General features: G+C 48.1%; 3 non-coding genes and 3 pseudogenes across 3 annotated transcripts in view; all 6 read right to left on the reverse strand.

The window, feature by feature from the left end:
- The window catches only part of LOC149548528 (25S ribosomal RNA), a 3,406-nt gene extending 2,526 nt beyond the window's left edge, over nt 1-880 (reverse strand). The window contains exon 1 of the ribosomal RNA XR_016354902.1: nt 1-880. This exon is cut by the window's left edge and continues 2,526 nt beyond it. This is a non-coding gene — a ribosomal RNA (25S ribosomal RNA).
- Nucleotides 881-1,104: 224 nt separating this feature from the next.
- On the reverse strand, nt 1,105-1,258 carry LOC149548529 (5.8S ribosomal RNA). The gene has a single exon (XR_016354651.1). It is a non-coding gene; the product is annotated as a 5.8S ribosomal RNA (ribosomal RNA).
- A 706-nt stretch (nt 1,259-1,964) lies between these two features.
- LOC149548530 (18S ribosomal RNA) lies at nt 1,965-3,717 on the reverse strand (annotated as a pseudogene).
- Nucleotides 3,718-5,630: 1,913 nt separating this feature from the next.
- LOC149548531 (25S ribosomal RNA) lies at nt 5,631-7,493 on the reverse strand (annotated as a pseudogene).
- Nucleotides 7,494-7,740: 247 nt separating this feature from the next.
- On the reverse strand, nt 7,741-7,894 carry LOC149548532 (5.8S ribosomal RNA). The gene has a single exon (XR_016355012.1). It is a non-coding gene; the product is annotated as a 5.8S ribosomal RNA (ribosomal RNA).
- Nucleotides 7,895-8,869: 975 nt separating this feature from the next.
- On the reverse strand, nt 8,870-9,978 carry LOC149548533 (18S ribosomal RNA; annotated as a pseudogene).
- Nucleotides 9,979-22,531: the final 12,553 nt, after the last annotated feature.

Consider the following 22,531-nt stretch of genomic DNA (forward strand, 5'->3'; position numbering starts at 1 on the left):
GGGCCTCCACCAGAGTTTCCTTTGGCTTCGCGAACCCTGCTCAGGCATAGTTCACCATCTTTCGGGTCCCAACAGGTTTGCTCACACTCGAACCCTTCACAGAAGATCAGGGTTGGTCGGTGGTGCACCCCCCAAGAGGGGATCTTGCCAGTCAGTTTCCTTACGCCTCGTGGGTTTTCCCAACCTGCCAACTCGCACACATGTTAGACTCCTTGGTCCGTCTTTCAAGACAGGTCAGATGGAAAGCCCGCTGGCCAGAGCCATGAGTGCACAGGTGCCCGAGAGCCCACCATAAAGGTGCACGCTTTGCTCCTTGACCGCTGCGACGAAAGTATTTGTGCAACCAGAAAGTCGCGCTTGTGCCGCCGCGACAGCCCGCGTTGGCACGTCCCTCGAACCGAGCGGTGGACCGGCTGACACCATTCTGCATCCGACTAAGGCACATTGCCGGCCTCCATCCACTTCCCTCCCAGAAATTTCATGCACTCTTTAAATCTCTTTTCAAAGTCCTTTTCATCTTTCTCTTGCGGTACTTGTTCGCTATCGGTCTCTCGCCCGTATTTAGCCTTGGACGGAATTTACCACCCGATTAGGGCTGCATTCCCAAACAACCTGACTTGCCAACAACGCCTCGTGGTGCGACAAGGTTCGAGCTCGACGGGGCTCTTACCCTCTCTGGTGCCCCCTTCCAGGGGACTTGGGCTTGGTCCATCGCTGAGGAGGCTTCTACAGACTACAATTCGATAGGCGCGACCGTCGATTTTCATGCTGGGCTCTTCCCGATTCGCTCGCCGTTACTAGGGGAATCCTGGTAAGTTTCTTTTCCTCTGCTTATTGATATGCTTAAACTCAGAAGGTACTCACACCTGACTTGGGGACGTGGTAGAGATGCAGCAATGCCCACACTGTAGCAGGCCGCTAAGCCCAGAATAAAGTTCCTCGTGAGGAATTGTTCGATTAGCACAAACCAACACTGGCCTTTGCGAGCCACTGCTCGTCACAATGGATCGATAGACCTCATGCTCATTTCAGCTGACCGCATGCCACTTGAGGACGTGAACAGCCATCTCCGCTCCTCACTGGGGAGGGCAAAATTTTGTAGTGTGACGCCCAAGCAGACGTGCCCTTGGCCGAGGCCTCGAGCGCAACTTGCGTTCAAAGACTTGATGATTCATGGGATTCTGGAATTCACACTAAGTATTGCATTTCGCTACATTCTTCATCGTGGCGAGAGTCAAGATATCCATTGCTGAGAGTCGTGATTTTGTTTTGTTTTTATCTTTCGGTTACCTAAGTGCACAAGGTACTAGCTCGCGCTTCATTCTTTGGATTTCTAAGGTGCGCGTTGCACCTGTGTGTTGGGTGTTGACACATCTCGAACCCCAAGCACCCAATGGGTACGACGAGGAATGCTATGGTGTGTCCCTGCCCCATCACCTCGCAAAGGTGGGAGGCGACGCATGGGAGAACCATGTCAGTGGACGGGGCCCCTGCCTCGCAAATCATGTGAGTGCACCCATCCTAAACACAGAACACTCCAGGCGATGAGTCAACACACTTGGGCAAGACAACGGGGGGTTGTGGCAGTCCCGACTTGCTGCCATCAAAACAACAGATCCCTGGCATAGCATCGCGCACGCGATCGGACCATGAAATCTCAATGGGGGACGAGCCCCAGACCCCCTCTGAACTGCAATCGAGCAGAGACCTCTCACTCTGACGCAGACATCATTCAAAGGCACCGATCCTAATCGAGATTGCATTCGAGTCTCTTCTTTGCCCCACGGGGAATCCACGCTTTCAATCACAGGCATTCGATGTGACCCTCGACCTCAATAGTGCTGGACCCATAGCTTGGCCGTCTAGCACATCGCTTTAGGGCCAAGTGTCCACACGTCACCGATATTTCAGGGGCGGGGAGGAGGCCAGCTCCATCCCCTATATGATTTAAGGTCTCGAATTGATAATGATCCTACCGTAGGTTCACCTACGGTAACCTTGTTACAACTTCTCCATCCTCTAAATGATAAGGTTCAGTGAACTTCTCGCGACGTCGCCGATAGGAACCGCCGTCGTCGCCATGATCCAAACACTTCACCAGATCATTCAATCGGTAGGAGCAACGAGCGGTGTGTACAAAGGGTAGGGATGTAGTCAACGTGAGCTGATGACTCGCACTTACTAGGAATTCCTCGTTGAAGATCAATAATTGCAATGGTCTATCCCCATCACGATGGAATTTGGCAAGATTTCCCAAACCTTTCAGGCCAGGGAGAAAAACTCGTTGGTTGCCTCAAACTTCCATGGCCTAGGAGGCCATAGTCCCTCTAAGAAGCTGGCCGTGAAGGGGAACATCCATGTAGCTAGTTAGCAGGCTGAGGTCTTGTTCGTTAATGAAATTAACCAAACAAATCGCTCCACCAACTAAGAATGGCCATGCACCACCACTCATAGAATAAAGAAAGAGCTCTCAATCTGTCAATCCTTACTATGTCTGGACCTGGTAAGTTTCCCTGTGTTGAGTCAAATTAAGCCGCAGGCTTCACTACTGGTGCTGCCCTTCCATCAATTCCTTTAAGTTTCAGCCTTGCGACCATAATCCCCTCGGAACCCAAACACTCTGATTTCTCAGAAGGTGTTGGTGGAGTCCTTAGAGCAACATCCGCCGATCCCTGGTCGGCATCATTTATGGTTGAGACTAGGATGGTATCTGATCATCTTCGAACCCCCAACTTTCATTCTTGATTAATGAAAACATCCTTGGCAAATGCTTTCACAGTGGTTCGTCTTCCATAAATCCAAGAATTTCACCACTAACAATGAAATACGAATGCCCTCGACAGTCCCTATTAATCATTACTCTGGTCCCGAAGGCCAATGGAACAGGACCAGACTCCTATCGTGTTATTCCATGCTAATGTATTCAAAGCGTAGGCTTTCTTTGAGCACTCTAATTTTTTCAAAGTAATGGCACCGAAACCGTGACCCAGCCAATTAAGGCCAGGAACACGCCACCGAAAGAAGGGACGTGAGGGCCAGTGCACACCCAGAAGGCAGACCGACTGTGATGACCCAAGGTCCAACTACGAGCTTTTTAACTGCAACAACTTAAATATATGCTATTGGAGCTGGAATTACCGCAGCTGCTAGCACCAGACTTGCCCTCCAATGGATCCTTGTTAAGGGATTTAGATTGTACTCATTGCAATTACCAGACTCGATGAGCCCAGTATTGTTATTTATTGTCACTACCTCCCCATGTCAAGATTGGGTAATTTGCGCACCTACTGCCTTCCTTGGATGTGGTAGCCATTTCTCAGTCTCCATCTCTAGAATCGAACCCTAATTCTTCGTCACCCATCACCACCATGGTAGGCCTCTATCCTACCATTGAAAGTTGATAGGGCAAAAATTTGAATGAAGCGTCACCAGCACAAAGGCCGTGCAATCCGTCGAGTTATCATGAATCACCAAAATAGCGGGTGAGCTCGCACTGACCTTTTATCTAATAAATTCATCCCTTTTGAGAGTCGAGATTTGGTGCATGTATTAGCTCTAGAATTACTACGATTATCCGAGTAGCAAAGTACCATCAAAGAAACTATAACTGATTTAATGAGCCATCCGCAGTTTCACAGTCTGAAATAGTTCATACTTAGACATGCATGGCTTAATATTTGAGACAAGCATATGACTACTGGCAAGATCAACCAGGTAGCTTCTAACAACGAGGGGACCCCCAGGACCTGCTACAGCCAAGGGATGCCCTCTGTGATGGGAAACCAAAATTTACATTCACTTCATCATGCATCCAAACATAATCTGTTGCACAAGCAACAAGAATGACGTTCACAGCACATGCAGGACTTGCAACGCTCAAAGATTTCACACAAGAGGAAAGTGTCCCATCGTCGACCGGAGAGGGCCAAATAGGGAGCCTCAGTTCATAGGCACCTAGGAAGAACATCTCGTACGGAACCCTTTACCCTCGATCTCACTATTGCCACTACTCAGAAAGAAGCCTCGAGTCTGTACGAGATGCACCGCGCATGTAGCCACCTCAATTGTAAGGCCACTCAGAGACATCCATTTCCCAGGCATATGCCTGCTACACACCTGTTGAGGTGCACCTGCACAGACAAAATCCTTCTTGATCACAACAAACATTTTCCCATGATGAAGAGCTGGTTTGCCGAAGTGCCAACGGCGACCACCGTGCTGAAGGGTGAAGGGTCGTGCGAGTCGAAAACATGGTTGGTTATGCGATTGGTGGGGGCATCACTTTGCATGCGACCACCTCAATTATAAGGCCACTTAAGGGCATTGTGTATAAAACCCCCTCTGCACATTTATAGGTGATGAGAGCCTGCTCGCATACACAGATATGTCTAACCTCTGGCAAAAATCTCCTTTCCCAGCACAGCCATGCTAACCGTTCCCCATGACACATGATCTGCCAACACAAGTACAAAAAAGTTCCTACGGGTGAACACTCACACTAGCATTGTCGGACAAGCTTCAATCTCATGCACATGCACATACCGAAGAACTACACTGTGAGGGAACCACCCGTGAGCACCCACATCTCGGCAAAAAGTATTCATGCGATTTCTTCCCCTAGACAGACACGTTGGGCCTGCACTTGTCAGAGCATTGAAAAGAAAAGCGCTCTAGTTCATAGGAGCCTAAGAAGAACATCTCGTATGAAACTCGTTACCCCAAAATGCTCGAATTATCAGTAATACTCTATGCTTCTACTGACCCGAACCACAAAGGCTATCACGATAGTGCCATGCACTTCTATAGGATGAGACAGTGAAGAGGAGAGCACGCACCAAGAACGCACTAGTGAATAAATTATGCGGTAATCAAACCTTTCGCCGGCCTCCCTCTCAATCCCAAGGGAACACCATTTCATTGATTCAACATCAGCATACACCATTTGAAAACCCGACAAAAATAGGGGCATTGCCCCATCTCCGCCTCAGGGAATAAGTAAAATAACATTAAAAGTAGTGGTATTTCACTTGCACCCAAAAGCTCCCACTTATTCTACACCTCTCAAGTCATTTCACAAAGTCAGACTAGAGTCAAGCTCAACAGGGTCTTCTTTCCCTGCTGATTCCGCCAAGCCCATTCCCTTGGCTATGGTTTCACTAGATAGTAGATAGGGACAGTGGGAATCTCGTTAATCCATTCATGCACATCACTAATTAGATGACGAGGCATTTGGCTACCTTAAGAGAGTCATAGTTACTCCCATCGTTTACCCGCGCTTGGTTGAATTTCTTCACTATGACATTCAGAGCACTGGGCAGAAATCACATTGCGTCAACATCCGCAGGGACCATCGCAATGCTTTTTTTTAATTAAACAGTCAGATTACCCTTGTCCGTACCAGTTCTGTGTCGACTATTCGCCACCTAGGGAAAGCCCTCCGAAGGGGGCGTCCTGCGTCCGTCACCCGATTGGCACGTAATGGCCCGCCCTCACCGCAGGAGCAGCTCGGGCAGGCCACCAATAGCCCACGAGTTTAGGGCGTAGACCCCTAGGCCCAGCACTCAGAGCCAATCCTTTTCTCGAAGTTACGGATCCATTTTGCCGACTTCCCTTACCTACATTGTTCTATTGATGAGAGGTTGTTCACCTTGGAGACTTGATGCGTTTATGAGTACGACTGGGCGTCAACGGTACTCGATCCTCTAGATTTTTAAGGGCCACCAAAGGCACACTGGACACCGCAGGACGTGCGGTGCTCTTCCAGCCGCTCGACCCTATCTCCGGTTGAACCGATTTTAGGGTGGGCAAGCTTTTAAAAAGAAAAGATAACTCTTCCCAAGGCCCCTGCCGACGTCTCCAAATTTCCTAACGTTGTCATCCGCCACCATGTCCCAGTTCAGGAATATTAACCTGATTCCCTTTGATGATTGCGCAAAGTGCGCCCTTGAAACAAGGTTTCCCCATCTCTTACGATCGACTAACCCATGTCCAAGTGTTGTTCACATGGAACCTTTCCCCACTTCAGTCTTCAAAGTTCTCATTTGAATATTTGCTACTACCACCAAGATCTGCACCGGGGGCTGGTCCACCAAGGCTCACACCAAAGGTTTCACAACAACCCTCGCATCCTCCTACTCATCGGAGCCTGGCACTTGCCCCGACGGCCGAGTATAGGTTGCGTGCTTCAGCGCCGTCCATTTTTGGGGCTAGTTGATTCGGCAGGTGAGTTGTTACACAATCCTTAGCAGATTTCGACCTCCATGACCACCGTCCTGCTATCTTAATCAACCAACACCCTTTGTGGGATCTGGGTTAGTGCACAATTTGGCACCATAACTCGGCTTTCGGTTCATCCTGCATCGCTAGTTCTACTTACCAAAAATGGCCCACTTGGAGCTCACAATTTTGTGGCGTGGCTCAACAGAGAAGCTACGCTGACTTACCTATTTAAAGTTTGAGAATAGGTCGAGGGTGTTACACCCCCGATGCCTCTAATCATTTGCTTTACCCGATAAAACTCGCACGTGAGCTCTAGCTATCCTGAGGGAAACTTTGGAGGAAACTAGCTACTAGATGGTTCGATTAGTCTTTCGCCCCTATACCCAAGTCAAACGAATGATTTGCACGTCAGTATTGCTGCGGGCCTCCACCAGAGTTTCCTCTGGCTTCGCCCTGCTCAGGCATAGTTCACCATCTTTTGGGTCCCAATAGGTGTGCTCGCACTCGAACCCTTCACAGAAGATCAGGGTCGGTCAGTAGTGCACCCCTCGAGAGGGGATCTCGCCAGTCAGCTTCCTTGCACCTCGTAGGTTTTTACAACTAGCCAACTCGCACACATGTTAGACTCCTTGGTTCATGTTTTGAGACAGGTCAGATGGAAAGCCTGCTATCGAGCACCATGAGCGCACAGGTGCCCAAGAGCCCACCGTAAAGGTGCGCGCTTCACTCCTCGACCACTGTGATGGAAGTATTTGTGCGACTAGAAGGTCGCGCTTGTGCTACCGTGACAGCTCGCGCTGGCACATCCCTCGAACTGAGCGGTGAACCGGCTCACACCATTCCGCATCTGACCGGGGCACATTGCCGGGTTCCATCCGCTTCGCTCTCGACAATTTCAAGCACTCTTTAACTCTTTTTTCAAATTCCTTTTCATCTTTCCCTCGCAGTACTTGTTCGCTATCGGTCTCTCACTCGTATTTAGCCTTGGTCGGAATTTACCACCTGATTAGGGCTGCATTCCCAAACAACCCGACTCGCTGACAGTGCCTCGTGGTGTGACAGGGTCTGGGCCCAACGGGGCTCTCACCCTCTCCGGTGCCCCCTTCTAGGGGACTTGGGCCTGGTCCATCGCTGAGGATGCTTCTACAGACTACAATTCGACAGGTGCAGTCATCGATTTTCATGCCGGGCTCTTCCCGGTTTGCTCGCTGTTACTAGGGGAATCCTTGTAAGTTTCTTTTCCTCCGCTTACTGATATGCTTAAACTCAGTGAGTACTCACGCCTGACTTGGGGATGTGGTAGAGATGCAACAATGCCCACACTGCGGTGGGCCGCTGAGCCAAGAATAAAGTTCCTCGCGAGGAATCATTTGATCGATGCAAACCAACGCCGGCCTTTGCGAGCCATCGCTCGTCGTGATGGATCGACGGACCTCGTGCTCATTTTAGCCAACCGTGCGCCACTTGTGGACATGGACAGCCATCTCCACTCCTCGCTGGGGAGGGCAAAATTTTGTAGTGCAACGCCCAAGCAGATGTGTCCTTGCCCAAGGCCTCAGGCGCAACTTGCATTCAAGGACTTGATTATTCACAAGATTCTGCAATTCACACTAAGTATCGCATTTTGCTACATTCTTCATCGTGGTGAGAGCCGAGATATCCATTGCCGAGAGTCATGATTTTGTTTTGTTTTTGTCTTTCGGTGACCCAAGCGTGCAAGGCGCTAGCTTACACTTCATTCTTTGGATTTCTAAGGTGCCTGATACACCTGTGTGTTGGGTGTTGACACATCCTAAACCTTGAGCACCCAATGGGTGCGACGAGGAACGCTGTGGTGTGTCCCCGCTCCATCACCTCGCAAAGGTGGGAGGTGATGCATGGGAGAGCCGTGTCAGCGGACAGGGCCCCTACCTTGCAAATCATGCGAGTGCACCCATCCTAAACACAGAAAGCACCAGGCAATGAGTCAACACACCTAGGCAAGGCAACGGGGGGTTGTGGCAGTCCCAACTTGCCACTGTCAAAATGATGGATCCCTGGTACAGCGCTGTGCACGCGATTGGACCATGAAATCTCAACGGGGGATGAGGCCCGGACCCCCTCTGAACTACAACCGAGCAGAGACCTCTCACTCTGATGCGGATGTTGTTCGAAGGCACCGATCCTAATCCAGATTGCATCCGAGTCTCTTCTTTGCCCTGTGGAGAATCCATGCTTTTGATCACGGGCATTCGATGTGACCCTCAACCTCCACGATGCTAGACCCGTAGCTTAGCCATCCAGCAGATCGCTGCAGGGCTGAGTGTTCGCACGTCACCAAGATTTTGGGGGTGGGGAACCTCCGCATAGCTAAGAAGCTGGCCATAGTCCCTCTAAGAAGCTGGCTATGAAGGGGAACCTTCGTGTAGCTAGTTAGTAGGCTAAGGTCTCATTCGTTAACGAAATTAACCAGAAAAATCACTCCACCAACTAAGAACAGCCATGCACCACCACCCATAGAATAAAGAAAGAGCTCTCAATATGTCAATCCTTACTATGTCTGGACCTGGTAAGTTTCCCCGTGTTGAGTCAAATTAAGCCGCAGGCTCCACTCCTGGTGGTGCCCTTCCATCAATTCCTTTAAGTTTCAGCCTTGCGACAATACTCCCCCCGAAACCCAAACACTCTGATTTCTTACAAGGTGCTGGCGGAGTCCTTAGAGCAACATCCATCGATCCCTGGTCAGTATCGTTTATGGTTGAGACTAGGACGGTATCTGATCATCTTCGAGCCCCCAACTTTCGTTCTTGATTAATGAAAACATCCTTGGCAAATGTTTTCATAGTGGTTCATCTTCCATAAATCCAAGAATTTCACCTCTGACAATGAAATATGAATGCCCCTGACAGTCCCTATTAATCATTACTCCGGTCCCGAAGGCCAACGAAACAGGACTAGACTCCTATCGTGTTATTCCATGCTAATGTATTCAGAGTGTAGGCTTGCTTTGAGCACTCTAATTTTTTCAAAGTAATAGTGCCGAAACTCCAACCCAGCCAATTAAGGCCAGGAACACGCCACTGGCAGAAGGGACATGAGGGCCAGTGCACACCCAGAAGGTGGACCGACCGTGACGACCCAAGGTCCAACTACGAGCTTTTTAACTGCAACAACTAAAATATATGCTATTGGAGCTAGAATTACCATGGCTGCTAGCACCAGACTTGCCCTCTAATGGATCCTTGTTAAGGGATTTAGATTGTACTCATTCCAACTACCAGACTCGATGAGCCTAATATTGTTATTTATTGTCACTACCTCCCCGTGTCAGGATTGGGTAATTTGCGCACCTGTTGCCTTCCTTGGATGTGGTAGCCATTTCTTAGGCTCCCTCTCTAGAATTGAACCGTAATTCTCTATCACCTGTCACCACCATGGTAGGCCTCTATCCTACCATCAAAAGTTGATAGGGTAGAAATTTGAATGAAGTGTCGCCAGCACAAAGGCCATGTGATCCATCGAGTTATCATGAATCACCGGAATAGCGGGCGAGCCCACGCCGGCCTTTTATCTAATAAATGCATCCCTTCTGAGAGTCGGGATTTGGTGCATGTATTAGCTCTAGAATTACTATGGTTATCCGAGTAGCAAAGTACCATCAAAGAAACTATAACTGATTTAATGAGCCATCCACAGTTTCACAGTCTGAAATAGTTCATACTTAGACATGCATGGCTTAATCTTTGAGACAAGCATATGACTACTAGCAGGATCGACCAGGTAGCTTCTAATAATGAGGGGACCCCCAAGACCTACTATAGCCAAGGGATGCCCACCGCAATGGGAAACCAAAATTTGCATTCGCTCCATCATGCATCCAAACATAATCTGCCCCACAAGCAACAAGAATGACGTTCACAGCACATGCAAGACTTGTAACGCTCAAAGATTTCACACAAGAGGAAAGTGTCTCATCGTCGACCGGAGAGGGCCAAACAGGGAGCCTTGGTTCACAGGCACCTGGGAAGAACATCCCGTACAGAACCCTTTACCCTCAAACTCGCTGTCGCCACTACTAGGAAAGAAGCCTCGAGTCTGTATGAGATGCACTGCGCACGCAGCCACCTCGATTGTAAGGCCACTCAGAGACATCCATTTCCCAGGCATATGCCTCCTACATGCCTATTGAGGTTCACCCACACGGACAAAATCCTTCTCGATCATAACAAACATTTTCCCATGATGAAGAGCTAGTTTCCCGAAGTGCCAATGGAGACCACCATGCTGAAGGGTGCAGGTCCGTGCGAGTCAAAAACATGGCTGGTTATGTGATTGGCGAGGCATCACTGTACACGCGACCACCTCAATTATAAGGCCGCTCAAGGGCATTGTGTATAACACCCCCTCCGTACATTTATAGGTGATGAGAACTCACCCGCATACATGGACATGTCTAACCTCTGGCAAATATCTCCTTTCCTAGCATAGCCTTGCTAACTATTCCTCGTGACATGTGATCTGCCAACACAGGTACAAAAAGGTTCCTACGGGTGAACACTCACACTAGTGTTGTCAGACAAGCTTCAATCTCATGCACATGCACATATCGAAGAATTGCACCACAAGGGAACCACCTGCGAGCACCCACATCTCGACAAAAAGCATTCATGCGATTTCTTCCCCTAGACAGACACGTTGGGCCTGCACTTGTTGGAGCATTGCAAAGACGAGTGCTCTGGTTCGCAGGAGCCTGAGAAGAACATCTCCTACGAAACCCGTTCCCCCAAAATGCTCGAATCACAAATGCTCGCAGCAGAGTCGTAATGTAAAGATGTACACCGCGCACACAATCGAGTAAGGACACTCAGAGACATCCATTTCCCAGGCATATGCCCCCTACATGCTTTTTGGTGCACCCCGTACAAATGTCCATACTTTGACAAGCCCTCCCAGAATTTAACATTTGAAGAGAGATGAAACGCCTTGGGCTTTTTGTCTACACAATGCAAACACCGAATGCTCTCTTTAGGGGGGAGCTGAAGAAGAGTATCTCCTGCTAAACCCATGAGCCGCATCCATTCGGATCGCATAGGGCAGGACAGGGCATGGAGGGTTTCTGCATCCAAACAAAAATTATCGGTAATACTCTATGCTTCTATTGGCTCAGACCACAAAGGCTGTCACGACAGTGCCATGCACTTCTGTAGGATGAGACAGTGAAGAGGAAAGCACGCACCAAGAATGCACTAGCGAATAAATTATGTGGCAACCAAACCTTTCGCCGGCCCCCCTCTATATCCCAAGGCTCTACCAATCGAAAAAAACTTAGGGTGGAGAGTGGACCCTTGATGAAATTAGGGATGTCGAGCAATGCACTTGTGCAACCATCTCTTTCCTTCTTGCCGTCGGAGCAGGATAAAAATGCAATGATAGAATGTGCCAATGAGACAAAGCCCTTGGTGAAAAGATGTATACAACTCCATACACACTCAGCAATAAGTGCATCTTAGAATCGAACACCAAATGTGCAGTGTGTTGCAAGCCATGCAGACACCTACATATAGGGTATATCCAACAAAACAAAGGAAAAAGTACTTCCCACCAACTCTGCCACTACAATATTATCGAATTGGATATATACTCACCACCACAGATTAATGACCATCATTACTATCTCAGAATAGATACAAGCACATAGAGCTTCATTCGATCAACCGGATGAATTTAACCTTGAAGGGGCCCAATCCAAAAGTTTTGAAGGTCATCTCCTAGAACTCTCAAGAACAAGGCCCATCTTACATGCAAACTCTACTACTGCGCAAACATAGGTTGCAATTAAAGAGATATTGTAAGGCCATCACAATGGCCCGAGGCCAATGCTCTGACAAAGTCAATTTTCTCTTGCAATCACCATGCCGCCATTCACAGAGAGATCTCCCCATTCACTTGTGACATGACACACAATCCAAGTGCTAGACGCGAGCTCACCCTTGAAAGGCCACTTTTCAAGGCATCCCCCGATGACACATTGGAACAACAACCACTGTCGAACCATTCCCAATGTTGTGTCGATTGAGTTGGCACAGAGGCGACCTTGGGGAGCTCCCACGTAGCAATCAAGATGTGCTTTCGTACCCATCTCTCACAAAGACCAATGTTAGCTATGAACAAATTTGGAATCCAAGGGCTCACATCCATCGATATCGTCAGCACTGGGTCTATATACAAAGGCCACGGAGAGGTTCCGAGAAGAGAAGCCCCCCCTGCTCACTCGCACAAACATCCCAAATTCTAGACACAAGCTCCCACCCTTAGCATCTCTCTCCAAATCACCGCAATGACACATTGGAATGACAACCAATGTCGAAAAACTCTCAAAATTGTGGCAATGGAGTGAGAAAGAAGAGCAACTTTGGGGAGAGGCGCATAGCAAACGGGCTGCTCCTTCATTTTGCTCTTATATGCAGATTTGATGTTGCTGATTTCATTTGGAATCTGAGGCTACATTCGTACTTTCCCACATGAGCAATGGCTCTTCTAAACAAATGGCTATGGGGAGCTTCCAATAACAAAGGCTCCCGTGTCACTCGTGATGCGCAGCCCAACTGCTAGATGACGGCGCGCCCTTCAGATCGCTGCCCAGGCAACCACCACAACGGCACCATTGGAACAACATCCGCTGCTGAACCATTTCAAAAATTTTGTGCCACAGAAGTTGTTGTGAAGAGAATGAATCTAGGGAGAGAGCACTCGCAAAGAAAAATCGGGATGGCTTCACAGCCCTTCCAATAGAGAAACGATGTTGGTGCCAATATTCGAAATTTGAATAATGTGTCTTTCTCGAACACCAGGACCAATTCTATTGGGGAGGGTCACCAAAAGCTTTTGTTATCAAAGCCTCCCATTGTATCCATGATAGGCATGCAAAAAATTTTGCTAGAGTGCCAAGCACCCACCCACCTCATGGCTAGAGATAAGGGCTCGCCATTAGATCAACTTCGAAATCGCAGAACAGACGCGGTGTAGAATGGCAACCGCTGCCAAGTCTCTTCCGTAATTGCGTCGATCGAGTGATCGAAGAAGGTGATCTAAGAGAGGGTCCAAGCATAGGCATTTGTTGGGGGATTCACGCCGATGGCATAAATTTATGCAATACCCAAGCAACACCGGATGGAGGCTCTAGATGAGGGCTCCCATTTTAGATCGAGTTTTAGAATCACCAAGAAGACGCGGTGAGGGCTGGCAACCGCTGCCAAACCTTTTTCTAAAATTGTGCTAGCTGAGTGACAAGAAAACATGATCTAAAGGAGAGTACAGGAATAGCACCCTCGAGGGTGGGCTTCATGCCCGTCTAATTGATTCAATGTCGGCGTCCACCATTTCAAAATCTGACATATCCATCTGCCTTGACAGCGGCATTGAATCAATGAGGGGGGCACGGGAGAGGCTTGTGGCAACCACCTCTCCCATTGTAGCCATGATAGGCATGCAAAAAAATTTTCTAGAGTGCCAAAGCACCCACCTCATGGCTATAGACAAGGGCTCGCAATTAGATCAACTTCGAAATCAAAGAACAGACACAGTGTAGAATGGCAACCGCTGCCAAGTCCCTTTCGTAATTGTGTCAGTCGAGTGATCAAAGAAGGTGATCTAAGAGAGGGTCCAAGCATAGGCATTCATTTGGGGATTTGCACCAATGGCATAAATTTATGCAACACCCGAGCAACACCGAATGGATGTGTTACATGAGGGCTCCCGTTTTAGATCAAGTTTTAAAATCACCAAGTAGACGCGGTGAGGGCTGGCAACCGCTGCCAAACCTTTTTCTAAAATTGCGCCAGCTGAGTGACAAGAAAACATGATCTAAACAAGAGTCTAGGTATAGCACCCACAAGGGTGGGCTTCATGCCCCTCTAATTAATTCAATGTTGGCGTCCACCATTTCAAAATCTGACATATCCATTCGCCCTGACAGCGGCATTGAATCAATATGAGAGGGGCATGCGAGAGGCTCACGGAAAACCACCTCTCCCATTGTAGTCGTGATAGGCACACAAAAAATTTTGCTAGAGGGCCAAGCACCCACCTCATGGCTATAGACAAGGGCTCACCATTAGATCAAATTCAAAATTGCAGAACAGACGCGGTGTAGAATGGCAACCGCTGCCAAGTCTCTTCCGTAATTGCGTCGGTCGAGTGATCGAAGAAGGTGGTCTAAGAGAGGGTCCAAGTGTAGGCATTCATTAGGGGATTCATGCTGATGGTATAAATTTATGCAATTCTCAAGCAACACTGGACGAAGGTGCTAGACGAGGGCTCCCATATTAGATCAAGTTTTAAAATCACCAAGTAGATGCGGTGAGGGCTTGCAACCACTGCCAAACCTTTTTCCAAAATTGTGCCAGCTGAGTGACAAGAAAACATGATCTAAAGGAGAGTCCAAGAATAGCACCCTTGAGGGTGGGCTTCATGCCCCTCTAATTGATTCAACATCGGCGTCCACCATTTCAAAATTTGACATATCCATCTGCCCTGACAGCGGCATTGAATCAATGAGGGGGGCACGGGAGAGGCTCGCAGCAACCACCTCTCCCATTGTAGCCACGATAGGCACGCAAAAATTTTTGGTAGAGCGCCAAGCACCCAACTCATGGCTATAGACAAGGGGTCACCATTAGATCAACTTTGAAATCGCAGAATAGACGTGGTGTAGAATGGCAACCGCTGCCAAGTCTCTTCCATAATTATGTCGGTCGAGTGATTGAAGATGGCAATCTAAGAGAGGGTCCAAGCATAGGAATTCATTGGGGGATTCGTGCCGATGGCATAAATTTATGCAACACCCAAGCAACACCAGATGGAGGTGCTAGACGACGGCTCCCATTTTAGATCAAGTTTTAAAATCACCAAGTAGACGCGGTGAGGGCTGGCAAGCGCTGCCAAAACTTTCTTTGAAATTGCGCCAGCTGAGTGACAAGAAAAAATGATATAAAGGAGAGTCCAAGAATAGCACCCTCAAGGGTGGGCTTCATGCCCCTCTAATTGATTCAACATCGGTGTCCACCATTTCAAAATCTGACATATCCATCCACCCTGACAGCGACATTGAATCAATGAGGGGGGCATGGGAGAGGCTTGCGGCAACCACCTCTCCCATTGTAGCCACAATAGGCATGCAAAAAGTTTTTCTAGAGCGCCAAGCACCCACCTCATGGCTATAGACAAGGGCTCACCATTAGATCAACTTCGAAATCGCAGAACAGACGCGGTGTAGAATGGCAACTGCTGCCAAGTCTCTTCCGTAATTGCGTCGTTCGAGTGATCGAATAAGGTGATCTAAGAGAGGGTCCAAGCATAGGCATTCATTGGGGGATTTGCGCTGATGGCATAAATTTATGCAATACCCGAGCAACATCGAACAGAGGTGCTAGACGAGGGCTCCTGTTTTAGATCGAGTTTTAAAATGACCAAGTAGACGCGGTGAGGGCTGGCAACCACTGCCAAACCTTTTTTCAAAATTTTGCCAGCTGAGTGACAAGAAAAAATGATCTAAACGAGAGTCCAAGAATAGCACCCTCGAGGGTGGGCTTCATGCCCCTCTAATTGATTCAACGTCGGCGTCCACCGTTTCAAAATCTGACATATCCATCCACCCTGACAGTGGCATTGAATCAATGAGGGGGGCACGGGAGAGGCTCGCGACAACCACCTATCCCATTATAGCCACGATAGGCACGCAAAAAATTTTGCTAGATCGCCAAAGCACCCACCTCATGGCTATAGACAAGGGCTCACCATTAGATCAACTTCGAAATTGCAGAACAGATGCGGTGTAGAATGGAAACGGCTGCCAAGTCTCTTACGTAATTGCGTCGGTCGAGTGATCGAAGAAGGTGATCTAAGAGAGGGTCCAAGTGTAGGCATTCATTGGGGGATTCACGCTGATGGCAAAAATTTATGCAATACCCAAGCAACACCGAACGGAGGTGCTAGACGAGGGCTCCCATTTTAGATCGAGTTTTAAAATCACCAAGTAGACGCGGAGAGGGCTGGCAACCACTGCCAAACCTTTTTCCGAAATTGCGCCAGCTGAGTGACAAGAAAACATAATCTAAAGGAGAGTCCAGGTATAGCACCCACGAGGGTGGGCTTCATGCCCCTCTAATTGATTCAACGTCGGTGTCCACCATTTCAAAATCTGACATATCCATCCACCCTAACAGTGGCGTTGAATCAATGAGGGGGGCACGGGAGAGGCTCGTGGAAACCACCTCTCCCATTGAAGCCACGATAGGCATGCAAAAAAATTTGCTAGAGCGCCAAACACCCAGCTCATGGCTAGAGACAAGGGCTCGCCATTAGATCAACTTTGAAATCGCAGAACAGACACAGTGTAGAATGGCAACCGCTGCCAAGTCTCCTCCATAATTGTGTCGGTCGAGTGATCGAAGAAGGTATTCTAAGAGAGGGTCCAAGCATAGGCATTCATTGGGGGATTCGCACCGATGGAAAAAATTTATGCAATACTCGAGCAACACCAAATGGAGGTGCTAGTTGAGGGCTCCTATTTTAGATCGAGTTTTAAAATCACCAAGTAGACACGGTGAGGGTCTGGCAACAGTTGCCAAACCTTTTTCCAAAATTGTGCCAACTGAGTGACAAGAAAACATGATCTAAAGGAGAGTCCAAGAATAGCACCCTCAAGGGTGGGCTTTATGCCCCTCTAATTGCTTCAAGGTCAGGGTCCACCATTTCAAAATTTGACATATCCATCTGCCTTGACAGTGGCATTGAATCAATGAGGGGGGCACGGGAGAGGCTCATGGCAACCACCTCTCCCATTGTAGCCATGATAGACACACAAAATTTTTTTCTAGAGCGCCAAGCACCAACCTCATGGCTATAGACAAGGGGTCGCCATTAGATCAACTTCAAAATCGCAGAACACACGTGGTGTAGAATGGCAACCACTGCCAAGTCTCTTCAGTAATTATGTCGGTCGAGTAATGGAAGAAGGTGATCTAAGAAAGGGTCCAAGCATAGGCATTCGTTGGGGGATTCGCACCGATGGCATAAATTTATGCAATACCCGAGAAACTCCGGATGGAGGTGCTAGATGAGGGCTCCCATTTTAGATCGAGTTTTAAAATCACCAAGTAGATGCGGTGAGGGCTGGCAACCGCTGCCAAACCTTTTTCCGAAATTGCACTAGCTGAGTGACAAGAAAACATGATCTAAAGAAGAGTCCAAGAATATCACCCTAGAGGGTGGGCTTCATGCCCCTCTAATTGATTCAAGGTCAACGTCCACCGTTTCAAAATCTGACATATCCATCCGCCTTGACAGCGGCATTGAATCAATGAGGGGGGCATGGGAGATGCTCGCGGCAACCACCTCTCCCATTGTAGCCACGATAGGCACGCAAAATTTTTTTCTAGAGCGCCAAGCACCCACCTCATGGCTATAGACAAGGGCTCACCATTACATCAACTTCGAAATCACAGAACACACGCGGTGTAGAATGGCAACCGCTGCCAAGTCTCTTCCGTAATTGCATCGGTCGAGTGATCGAAGAAGGTGATCTAAGAGAGGGTCCAAGCGTAGGCATTCTTTAAGGGATTAGTGCCGATGGCATAAATTTATGCAATACTTGAGCAACACTGGACGGAGGTGCTAGACGAGGGCTCCCGTTTTAGATAAGTTTTAAAATCACCAAGTAGACGTGGTGAGGGCTGGCAACCGTTGCCAAACATTTTTTCAAAATTGCGCTAGCTGAGTGACAAGAAAACATGATCTAAAGGAGAGTCCAGGAATAGCACCCTCGAGGGTGGGCTTCATGCCCCTCTAATTGATTCAACGTCAGCATCCACTATTTCAAAATCTGACATATCCATCCGCCCTGACAGTGGCATTGAATCAATGAGGGGGGCACAAGAGAGGCTCGCAGCAACGACGTCTCCCATTGTAGCCATGATAGGCATGCAAAAAAATTTGCTAGTGCACCAAGCACCCACCTCATGGCTAGAGACAAGGGCTCGCCATTAGATCAACTTCAAAATCGCAGAATAGACATGGTGTAGAATGGCAACCACTGCCAAGTCTCTTCCGTAGTTGCATCGGTCGAGTGATCAAAAAAGGTGATCTAAGAGAGGGTCCAAGCGTAGGCATTTTTTGGGGGATTTGTGTTGATGGCATAAATTTATGCAATACCCAAGCAACACCGGACAGAGGTGCTAGACGAGGGCTCTCATTTTAGATCGAGTTTTAAAATCACAAAGTAGACGCAGTGAGGGCTGGCAACCGCTGCCAAAGATGTTCTAAAGGAGAGTCGAGGAATAGCACATCGAGGGTGGGCTTCATTCCCCTCTAATTGATTCAACGTCGATGTCCACCATTTCAAAATCTGACATATCCATCCGCCATGACACCGGCATTGAATCAATGAGAGGGGCACGAGAGAGGCTTGTGGAAACCACCTCTCCTATATAAGCTATTAGTGCGAGGCTTTGTCTGCATTAGAAATTAGAGAACACACCAACAACTGCCTTAAAAATCCAAATCCTTGAAAATTTTGACCAAACAGCCATTCATGACCAAATTTTTTATGAGGTTGACAGAGGAGCAAAAGATTGTCATCGATTAGGAGATGTGAGTTCATGGAGCCAAGGGACTGAAATGGTCATCGTGCTCTTCCGATCAACTGGATGAATTTCACCTTGAAGGGGTCCAATCCAAAAGTTTTGGAGGTCATCTCCTGGAACTCTCAAGAACAAGGCCCATCTTTACATGCAAACTCTGCTACTGCACAAACATAGGTTGCAATTAAAGAGAAATTGCAAGGCCATCACAATGGCCCGAGGCCAATGACTCTGACTAAGTCAATTTTCTCTTGCAATCACCATGTTGCCATTCACAGAGAGATCTCCCCATTCACTTGTGATGCGATGCACAATCCAAGTGCTAGTCATGAGCTCGCCCTTGAAAGAAAGACCACTTTCCAAGACATCCCCTGATGACACATTGGAACGACAACCATTGTCGAACCATTCCCAATGTTGTGCTGATCGAGTTGGCACAGAGGCGAACTTAGGGAGCTCCCGCATAGCAATCGGGATGTGCTTTCATGCCCATCTCTCACAAAAACCAATGTTAGCTATGAAAAAATTTGGAATCCAAGGGCTCGCATCCATCGATATTGTCGCCACTGGGTCTATATACAAAGGCCACGGAGAGGTTCCGATAAGAGAAGCTCCCCTGCTCGCTCGTAGAAACATCCCAAATTCTAGACACAAGCTCTTGCCCTTAGCATCGCTCTCCAGATCACCTCAATGACACATTGGAATGACAACCACTATCGAACAACTCCTGAAATTGTGGCAATGGAGTGAGAAAGAAGAGCAACTTTGGGGAGCCGCGCATAGCAAACGGGTTGCTGCTGCTTCATTCCGCTCTTATATAGATCTAACGTCATTGATTTCATTTGGAATTCAAGGCTACATTCATCCTTGCTCACACAAGTAATGGCTCTTCTAATCGGATGGCCATGGGGAGCTTCCGATAACAAAGGCTCCCTTGTCACTCATGATGTGCAGCCCAACTGCTAGATGACAGCTCGCCCTTCAGATCGCTGCCCAGGCAACCACTACAATGGCACCATTGGAACGACAACCGCTGCCGAACCATTCTGAAAATTTTGTGCCAAAGAAGTTGTTGCATAGAGAACAACTTTGGGGAGAGAGCCCTCGCATAGCAAAATTAGGATGGCTTCATGGCCCTCTCAATAGACACGATGCTGGTGCCAATATTCCAAATCCGAATAACGTGTCTTTCACAAACACCAGCACTGATTCTATTGGGGAGGGTCACCGAGAGCTTTTGTTATCAAAGCTCCCATTGTAGCCGTGATAGGCACAAAAAAAATTGCTAGAGCCCCAAGCACCCACCTCATGGCTAGACAAGGGCTCACCATTAGATCAACTTCGAAATCACTGAACAGATGTGCTATGGAATGGCAACCGTGTCCAAGCCTCTTCTGTAATTGCATCAGTCAAGTGATCAAAGAAGGTGATCTAAGAGATATTCCAAGGCTAGGGATTCGTTGGGGGATTCGCGCTGATAGAAAAAATTTATGCAATACCCAAGCAACACTGAACGGAGGTGCTAGACGAAAGGCTCCCATTTTAGATCAGGTTTTAAAATCACCATGTAGACGCGGTGAGGGCTGGCAACCGCTGCCAAACCTTTTTCTAAAATTGCGCCAGCTGAGTGACAAGAAAACATGATCTAAAGGAGAGTCCAAGAATAGTACCCTCAAGGGTGGGCTTCATGCCCCTCTAATTGATTCAACGTTGGCGTCCACCATTTAAAAATCTGACATATCCATCTACCCTGATAGCGGCATTGAATCAATGAGGGGGACACGGGAGAGGCTCACAGCAACCACCTCTCCCATTGTAGCTGCGATAGGCAAAAAAAATTTTGCTAGAGTGCCAAGCACCCACCTCATGGCTAGAGACAAGGGCTCGCCATTAGATCAACTTTGAAATCGCAGAACAAACATGGTGTAGAATGGCAACCGCTGCCAAGTCTCTTCCGTAGTTGTGTCAGTTGAGTGATCGAAGAAGGTGATCTAAGAGAGGGTCCAAGCGTAGGCATTCATTGGGGGATTCATGCCAATGGCATAAATTTATGCAATACCCGAGCAACACCAGACGAAGGTGCTAGACGAGGGCTCCCATTTTAGATTGAGTTTTAAAATCACCAAGTAGACGCGGGGAGGTCTGGCAACCGCTGCCAAACCTTTTTCCAAAATTGCGCCAGCCGAGTGACAAGAAAACATCATCTAAAGGAGAGTCAAGGAATAACACATCGAGGGTGGGCTTCATGCCCCTCTAATTGATTCAATATCAGCGTCCACCGTTTCAAAAATTGACATATCCATCCGCCTTGACATCGAAATTGAATCAATAAGAGGGGCACGGGAGAGGCTCGCGGCAACCACCTCTCCTATATAAGCTATTAGTGTGAGGCTCGCTCTACATTAGAAAATAGCAAAAACACTGACAACTACCTTAAAAATCCAAATCCTTGAAAATTCTGACCAAACAGCCATTCACGACCCAATTTTTTATGAGGTCGACAGAGGAGCAAAAGATTGTCATCAGTTAGGAGATGTGAGTTCATGGAGCCAATGGACTGAAATGGTCATCGAGCTCATCCGATCAACTAGATGAATTTCACCTTAAAGGGGGCCCAATCCAAAAGTTTTGGAGGTCATCTCCTAGAACTCTCAAGAACAAGGCCCATCTTACATGCAAACTCTGCTACTGCGCAAACATAGGTTACAATTAAAGAGAAATTGCGAGGCCGTCACAATGGCCCGAGGCCAATGCTCCGACTAAGTCAATTTTCTCTTGTAGTCACCATGTCACTGTTCATAGAGAGATCTCTCCATTCACTTGTGACGCGACGCACAATCCAAGTGCTAGACGCGAGCTCGCCCTTGAAAGAAAGACCACTTTCCAAGACATCCGCCGATGACACATTGGAACGACAACCACTATCAAACCATTCCCAATGTTGTGCCAATCGAGTTGGCATAGAGGCAACCTTAGGGAGCTCCCACATAGCAATTGGGATGTGCTTTCGTACCCATCTCTCACAAAAACCAATGTTAGCTATGAACAAATTTAGAATCCAAGGATCGTATCCATCGATATCGTCGGCACTGGGTCTATATATTCAAAGGCCACGGAGAGGTTCCGATAAGAGAAGCTCCCCTGCTCGCCTGCACAAACATCCCAAATGCTAGACACAAGCTCCAGCCCTTAGCATCGCTCTCTAGATCGCCGTAATGACACATTGGAATGACAACCATTGTCGAACAACTCCCAAATTTGTACCGATGGAGTGAGAAAGAAGAGCAACTTTGGGGAGCCGCAAATAGAAAACAAGCAATGGCTCTTCTCATCGAATGGCCACGGGGAGCTTTTGATTACAAAGGCTCCCTTGTCACTTGTGATGCGCAGCCCAACTGCTAGATGACGGCTCGCCCTTCAGATTGCTGCCCAGGCAACCACCACAATGGCACCGTTGGAACCACAACTGCTGCCGAACCATTCCAAAAGTTTTGCGCCAAAGAAGTTGTTGTGAAGAGAACCACTCTGGGGAGAGAGCACTCGCATAGAAAAATCGAGATGGCTTCATGGCCCTTCCAATAGAAATGATGCTGTTGCCAATATTCCAAATCCAAATAACATGTCTTTCTCGAACACCAGCACTGATTCTATTGGGGATGGTTGCCAAGAGCTTTTGTTATCAAAGCCTCCCATTG

The sequence above is a fragment of the Cupressus sempervirens genome, chromosome 7, assembly GCF_028749045.1.
Source record: "Cupressus sempervirens isolate cs-2001-9-10 chromosome 7, ASM2874904v1, whole genome shotgun sequence".
Lineage (NCBI taxonomy): Eukaryota > Viridiplantae > Streptophyta > Pinopsida > Cupressales > Cupressaceae > Cupressus > Cupressus sempervirens.